The sequence below is a fragment of the Orycteropus afer genome, unplaced genomic scaffold, assembly GCF_000298275.1.
Source record: "Orycteropus afer afer isolate SDZICR_OR568_19922 unplaced genomic scaffold, OryAfe1.0 scaffold00138, whole genome shotgun sequence".
NCBI classification, from domain to species: domain Eukaryota; kingdom Metazoa; phylum Chordata; class Mammalia; order Tubulidentata; family Orycteropodidae; genus Orycteropus; species Orycteropus afer.
This window is the reverse complement of record NW_006921725.1, coordinates 439,155-447,470: the sequence shown is the minus strand read 5'-3', so window position 1 is coordinate 447,470 and position 8,316 is coordinate 439,155.

Genomic DNA, 8,316 nt, shown 5'->3' with positions numbered 1-8,316 from the left:
GCAGATTGAATAAGTATGGTGAAAGGATACAACTCTAACACACTCCCTTCCTGATTTCAAACCATGCAGTGTCCCCTTGCTCTCTTCAAACAACAGCCTCCTGTCTATGTACAGGCTCTTCAGGAGTACAATTAAGTGTTCTGGAATGCCAATTATTCTCAATGTTATCCATAATTTGTTATGATCCACACAAATGAATGTTTTTGCATAGTCAATAAAACACAAGTAAACACCTTTTGGTATTTGTTTTGAGCTAAGATCCATCTGACATCAGGTGTTTATCCCTCTTCCCATGTCCTCTTCTGAACCAGCTTGAAGTTCTCTGTCAATATACTTCTGCAACCATTTTTGAATTATCTTCAATAAAATTTTTCTTGTGTGAATTTCCACATTCTGTGGGATCACCTTTCTTTGGAATGGGTACAAGTATGGATCTCTTCTGGTCAGTTGGCCAGGTAGCTGTCTTCCAAATCTCTTGGCATAACAGAGTTAGTGCCTCCAATGGGGCATCCGTTTGTTGAAAGATCTCAATGGGTATTCCATCAATTCCTGGAGCCTTGTCTTTTTGCCATTTTCTTCATTGCAGCTTCTACTTCTTCCTTCAATATGATCGGTTCTTGATATATGCCATCTCCTGAAATGAATGAACATGGACCAACTCTTTTTGGTACAGTGACTGTATAATCCTTCCATCTTCTTTTGATGCTTCCTGCATCATTCAATACATTGCCCATAGAATCTTTCAATATTCCAACTTGAGGCTTAAATTTTCTCTTCAGTGTTTTCAGCTTGAGAAATGCTTAGTATGTTCCTCCCTTTTGGTTTTCTAACTCCATATCTTTGCACATTTCCTTATAATTATTGACCTTGTCTTCCTGAGCTGCACTTTGACATTTTCTGTTCAGTGCTTTTATCTTGCCATTTCTTCCATTTGCTTTAGCTATACTCTCTTCAAGGGCAAGTTTCAGAGTCCCTCTGACATTCATGGTCTTTTCTTCCTTTCTTGTCTGTTTTATTAATTTTTGTTTTTTCATGGATGATGTTCTTGATGTTTTATCCCACAATTCTTCTGGTTTTTGGTCATTGGTGTTCAATGAATCAAATCAATTCTTTAGATGGTCTCTCTTGACTGCTAACCAGATGGCTGAAGGTTCAAACCCTCCAGCCACTCCTCAGAAGGAAGATGGGGCAATCTACATCCATATTGACACTGCCTTGGAACCCCAAGGAGGGGTTGCTATGAGTCAGGTCCGACTCGACAGCACATACCAACAACAACAACAAATTCAGAAGGAATATTATCAAGCTCATACTTTTGCTCTCATGGACTTCATTTAATTGTCTTCAGCGTCAACTTGAACTTGCATACGAGCAGATGATGCTCTGTTCCACAACCAGCTTCTGGCCTTGTATTGGCTGAAGATATTGAACTTCTCCATTGCTTCTTGCAACAGATAAAATCAGTCTAACTCCTATGTACTCCATTTGGCAAAGTCCATGTTTATAGCAATTTGTGTTGAAAAAAGATATTTGCAATGAATAGCTGGTTGGTCTTGCAAAATTCTATCATGATATCTCCAGTTTTATTTCTATTACCAAGGCCATATTTTCAAATACCAGTGATTCTTCTTTGTTTCCAACTTTTGGTTTGCAATCACCAGTGATAATTGACACATGTTGATTGTATGTTCAGTCAAGTTCAGACTGCAGAAGTTAATAAAAATCCTCAATTTCTTAATTTTTGGCATTGGTGGTTAGTGTGTAAATTTGAGCAATAATAGTATTAACTGGTCTTCCTTGTAGGTGTATGGATATTATCCTATCACTGACAGCATTGTACCTCAGTTTAGATGTTGAGATATTACTTTTGATGATGAATGCCAGGCCATTCCTCTTCAATTTGTCGTTCTCGACATAGTAGGTCATATAATTGATTCAAAATGGCCAAAACCAGTCTATTTCAGCTCACTAAGGCCTAGGATATTGACTTTTATGCCTTCCGTTTCATTTTTGACAACTTCCAATTTTCCTACATTCATACTTCACACATTCCATGTTCTAATTATTAATGGATATTTGCAGCTGTTTCTTCTCATTTGGAGTCATGCCAAATCAGCAAATGGAGGCCCTGAAAGCTTTACTCTATCCACATCATTAAAGTTGGCTGTACTCTGAGAAGGCAGCTGTTCCCCAGTTATATTTTGAGTGCATTCTGACTTGCAGAGCTCATTTTCTGACACTATAATGGACAATGTTTCATTCCTATTCATAAAGTTTTCACTGGCAATTCTTTGAGAAGTAGATGGCCTCCTCCTTCTTCCGAGTCTATCTCAGCAACTAACCACCACAGTACAACAAAGTGACTGACAAGTTTGTCTCCTTTAGCTGTTCCAAACCACTCTGTTTTCTTCCCAGTCTTCCTCAGCCTCTCCAAATACACCACCCACCTCGTTTGCTTCCCAGTCTCCCTCAGGCCACTACAAACCCACTGCACCACCTTGCTTCCTTCCCAGCCTTTATCACCTCATAAAAAATTAGGCTCTAAGTCTTCTTGTCTCTAATTTCTGGCACATAATAAACTCTTGGGAACTTCTTGAATACTACTATAATCTATCTTTTCCAACTGATGTATTATTCTGGTTTTCTGAATGACTTCAGCAATATTTCTCTGGATCTATTACAAACCCTCTTTTTCTCATCTCCATTAGAGCCTTGGTTCGTTACTTGATCTTTCTACTGGCTAATCCAATATTCTTCCTCTGAACGCTCCAATCAGAAATAATAAAAGACCCTGAGACCATTACCCAAAGTTTACAAGTAGTCTGAGTGCAAACTGGTAAATTTGATGTGAGAAAATTACAACTGTCTTACTTCTAGTGATTCAATTTTTTGTGGCCATTCAGTTTTAGGAGAGATTCAAATACAAATATTTGTGAAAATTTTATTAACACCATTATAATTTTATAAATGCATTACACTCAACAATCCAATTATACAATTTATATAAATTTTATATTTGGAAAAAGCTCTAATGCACTGCAGTGTCTTTAAATTTTTTGTTTCTCTCATAACTGAGTATTTCAAGTTAAAGATATATGTCATATAACATTTTAGTAATATAGAGTATTTGAGTCTGCTTATAGAATTTCCTGTTTAAACCAAGCCCTTGAGTGGAAAACAGATACATTTGTGGTTATTTCTTTATCATTCATCTTCTTTTACCTTCAAATATCTATCATCTATTTCCCTTGAAGGCTCTCCTACAATGCATATTAAATCAATGAATGATTACATGCATGGGTGGTATAAAAGATGTACTCTACCTAATTCAGAATCTAATAACTAAAAGTGGTTTCACTGTAAATTTTTTAAAAGATAGATTTAGACGTAACATGAGATTATGTTTAATGTTCATTAGAGAATAGCTTTCTGAAACATTCTAAATAGACTCTCTTTGCTAAATCTTAGTATTTTATTTATTTATTTTTTAATTCTTAAATCAAAGTATTGAACCAATGCAATCATTATTTTGAGCTAGACTAAATTAGAAAATAATTAGAGAATTGAGACATTTATGTACATAATTCAGTTGCAAAGTTTTAGTTGATATACATTTTCTTATTTTTCTGTATTTGTCAAGTCATTTTAACTGGTCTTTAACTCAAGTCTTTACCTTTGTAAATATTAGTTCCATTAATCTGTAGTTATTTATTTTAGAAATTAATTTATGAATGTGAATAATGTTCACTTAATAGGTTCACCCTACCCCCTTCCATAAGGAGCTCTAGTAGCGCAATGCCTAAAGCACTTGACCGCTGACCAGAAGGCTGGTGGTTCAAACTCACCAGCCACTCCTGGGAAACAAGGTTGGACAATCTACTGCCATAGTGTTATAGCCTCTGAAACCCAAGAAGGGGTCGCTTTGAGTCAGTCCGTCTCACTCGACGGCACATAACAACAACAACAACACCCTCATTCATGAAGGTAATTGTGTAGTAAGGAGTTTGGCATAGCCCAATTCTAATAATAAAAAATCAATCACCTTAGATAATGAAACCTTAATTAAAAACAAAACAAAAACAAAACCTGCACACTACAACTAGGGTCAGTTTCCAGCATTGGCAATATATTATCACATATTGATGTTAGGGTATTATGCATCTGAAGGACCAGGAAACTTCATATTTGAACCCCTTCCAGACTCAGCTCTATGTTTCTCTTCCTTTGGCTGGTTACAGTTTGTATTTTTTCCATTTAATGAATGTGACCTTGAATGTAATAACTTTTAGTAAGTTCTGTGAGATATTTTAGCAAATTATGAGCATGGTAATAGAAAATCCTTGAACTTACAATTGGTATCACAAATGAGGGTAGTTTTGTGTGGATTCTCCTAACTACTTGGGGTTACTTTGAAGTCTGGTGGACTGTGTTTTTAACCTCACTGTTTGGCTAACTCTGCTTAGTAATTATACTAATTATCAGTGCAATAATACCAAAATAACAATGGCAGCAGCAATAAAATAATAATTGTTGTTTACTTTGTGCCTGGTACTGTCCTTGTAATTTTACATATATATTTTAAACACAAACCCAACGTGAATTTATAATAAAAACCATGTCCCCCAAAAATAAAAATAGAATCCACTCTAGCAAAGAAGCTAAAGCAGGTAAAACTATACTTAGTTGTGAAACATGGAAAGTTTCTTCTAAACTCAAGAACAAGGTAAGGATGTTCACTATCACTGCTTCTATTCATGATTGTAGTGGAGGTTCTAGGCAAGAATAATAAATATAAAGTACACAGGTTAGGGAAGAAGAATTATACCTGTCTTTATTCTCAGATGACATTTTTGACTATGGAGAAAATTCTATGGAATATAAGTCAAAGCTAGTGGAGCTACAAAGTAAATTTTGCAAAGTTTTAGACAAAATGAACAATATGCAAAACTCAATTGCTTTTATTTATACTAGTAATAAAATTCAGAAATTGAAATTAAAAATAGCATAATCAAAAACATCAAAAATATGAAATATTGGGACCAAAGTTGACCAAAGTTTTCAAGGCCTGTACAATCAAGATTACAGTAAGACTTCAGACAGAAATTAAAGAAGGCCTAAAACAATGGATAAATATGCCATTTCCATGTATCATAAGTTCCAATTTGTTAAGTTGTCAAATTTTCCAACTAGAGCTATAGATTCAATCTACTTCCAATCAAAATCCCAGCAGGCTTTTTTTTAGAAAATGAAAAGCTGTTTATCATATCTATATAACAATACAGTGGTTATAACCAAACCAAAAAACAAACACACTGCCATCGAGTCTTCTCTGACTCACAGTGACCCCCATTGGGTTTCTGAGGTGGTAAATTTTTATAGAAGTAGATGGCCCAGTCTTCCTTCTGTAGAGTGGCTAGTGGGTAAAACCAATTTGATAAAGAACAAAGTGACTGAACTTACCTGGCACTAAAATTATTGCATTGCATCAAGAAAGAAAAATTAGTAAGTGTAACAGAACACAGTGCAAATATACACCGTTATTTACAGGGTAATTCTGGTTTTCAACAAAACTGCAAAAGTAATTCAACGGAGAAAGATAGATTTTCCCAAAATAGTACTCATAAAAAATGGATATCTTTTTAAATTTATTGTAAAAAGTAAAATGAATGTTTACTAAGGGAAGGAAATTCACTTTGTTGTGAATTTACCAGGGAGAGGAGAGAAGGTGAGGGAAAATTTCACACTAGCTGGGGGTCATATGTTTATTGTAGTGAGAGGAGAGGTGCTATCGAAAGTCTGTGACCAGAATGGTGACACTGAGGAAAGGAAAGACACAGAAATGTGCACAAAAGATACAGACAACAGAGGCAAATACTATTACATGCACAATACTGAGTTACCAGTGGCAACAAACCCTGTTGTTGATGTTGTTGTACTTATGTGCCTTTAAGTCAGCCTTGACTCACATCAACCACTCCTTGGGTTTTCGAGGCGGTATCACAACGGAAGTAAATTGCCCAACCTTTCTTCTGAGAAGTGGCTGGTGGGTTTGAACTTCCAGGCTTCTGGTTAGTAGTCAAGTGCCTTAGGCACTAGGCTACAAGACCTCCTAAACTATGGGTAAATACATAGACAGGTGAGAATATCAGGTGTGAGTAGGTGAACAGAAATATACCCAAGACCGAGGATAGATTTGGCTGAAGATAATTTTACATATGCACTTATGCTATCAAATTATCCACATGCATTATAGAATCAACAGAAGACAGAGTTGGAGTAGCTTTTGAGAGACAACCAAACACCCTGAGAGAGAGAATCACTGGGCCTGATGACTTGGGACCACAGTTTCAGGGGACATCATGCTCAATTGCAAAACATACTACATAAAAATCTTGTTCTACATCCTACTTTAAGACCCCAGTAGCTATTCACCTATACTTGGTAAATAGCTACTGGGGTCTTAAAAGCCCTTGAGCAGCCATCTAAGACACAACTATTGATCTCCTCTCATCAGGTGCAAAAAAAGAGTGAAGAAAATCAAAGGTTTCTGGAAATAATTAATCCAAAGATATGATGGATCATGAGGACCTCAGCCTTCACGACCCTGAGACCAGAAGAACTAGATGGTGCCCAGCTACAAATGCCAACCTCTTAGAAAGGGATCAAAAGTGGAGATCCTAGATAGAGTGGGAGGAAAAATGTAGAATGAAATTCAAATACATACTTATCATCAGAATAGCTGGTCAGATAGAAATTGGTGGAACACCAAAGACTATGGCCCTGGGTTACCCTTCAGGCCTAGAAATGGACTCACTTCACTGGACTGGCTCTCATCTTAACAGTAGAAAGACAAACATCCAGAACACCTATCCCAGGGAAATGAACCCATCTATTCTAGAGAGATGTATCCCTTTGATCAATCAGCCATGAGATATCAGAGGGGCAGCATTCACATAGAGTGAAAACTAAACAGATAGGAATGCATAATTAAGAAAGGCACAGGGAAGGGGTAGTAAAAGGGAAGAGAGGGGAGGAAAGTTTTTATGGTTGTTGTTGTTGTTATGTGTCGTCGAGTCAGACCCGACTCATAGTGATCCTTACTTGGGAAGTAGATTGCTCCATCTTCCTTCTGAGGAGTGGCTGGAGGATTTGAACCGCCAGCCTTCTGGTTAGAAGTCAAGTGCCTTAGGCACTGTGCTACCAGAGGGGCCATGAATCAAATGTGCATGAACTTTTGAATGTAAAACAAATCTGCTTTGTAAATTTGCACACAAAGTACAAATTTGCACAAAGATAAATCAATAATGGATATCTCAAAGTAAAAAAAAAAAATAATAATAATAATAATCCATACCTCACACTATATACAAAAATTAACTAAAAATAGATTATAAAGATACATATAAATATCCTAAAGCATAAAATTTCTAGAATGCATAAGCGGAAGTCTTTGAGAACTGGGATTGAACAAAGATTTCTTATGTGTGGCCCTAATAATACATTACATAAAATTTAAAATTTAAAAATTGGAGTTCAAAAGAAACTATTAAGAGAATGAGTGGGAGAAAATATTTATGGATTACATTTCTAGCTAAAGATCTATATCAAGAATATATGAAAAACTCAAAACTCAATGTTGTTGTTGTTGTTATTTGCCGTTGAGTCGGCCCCCACTCATAGCGACCCCTCCTTGGGTTTCCGAGGCAGTATCACTACGGAGGTAGGATTGCCTGACCTTCCTTCCAAGGAGTGGCTGGTGGGTTTGAACCACCAGCCTTCTGGTTAGCAGTCAAGTGCTTAGGCACTATGCTACCAGAGCTCCTCAAAACTCAATTAACAGTGAAAAATTAACCCCAAAGACAAAATGAATTAACAATTTAAAGAGACACTTTATCAAAGAAGATATATGGATAGCAATAAAGCACATGAAAATATATTCAACCAATCTGTCATTTCAAAATCAAACAAAACTCATTACTGTTGAGTCAATTCCAACTCATAGTGACCTTATAGAACAGAGTAGACCTGTCCCATAGATTTTCCAAAGCTATAAATATTTAGGAGACCAGATTACTACATCTTTCTCCCGCAGAGTGGTTGGAGTGTTCAAACCGCCAACCTGGTTAGCACCTGAATGCTTTTACCATTGCACCACCAGACCTCCTTCTATTTGTCATTGTTGCTGTTGTTGTTGGGTTCCGTCGAATTGGACCGACTCATAATGACCCCTCCTTGGGTTTCCGAGGCAGTATCACTACGGAAGTAGATTGCCCCATCTTCCTTCCGAGGAGTGGCTGGTGGGTTTGAACCACCAGC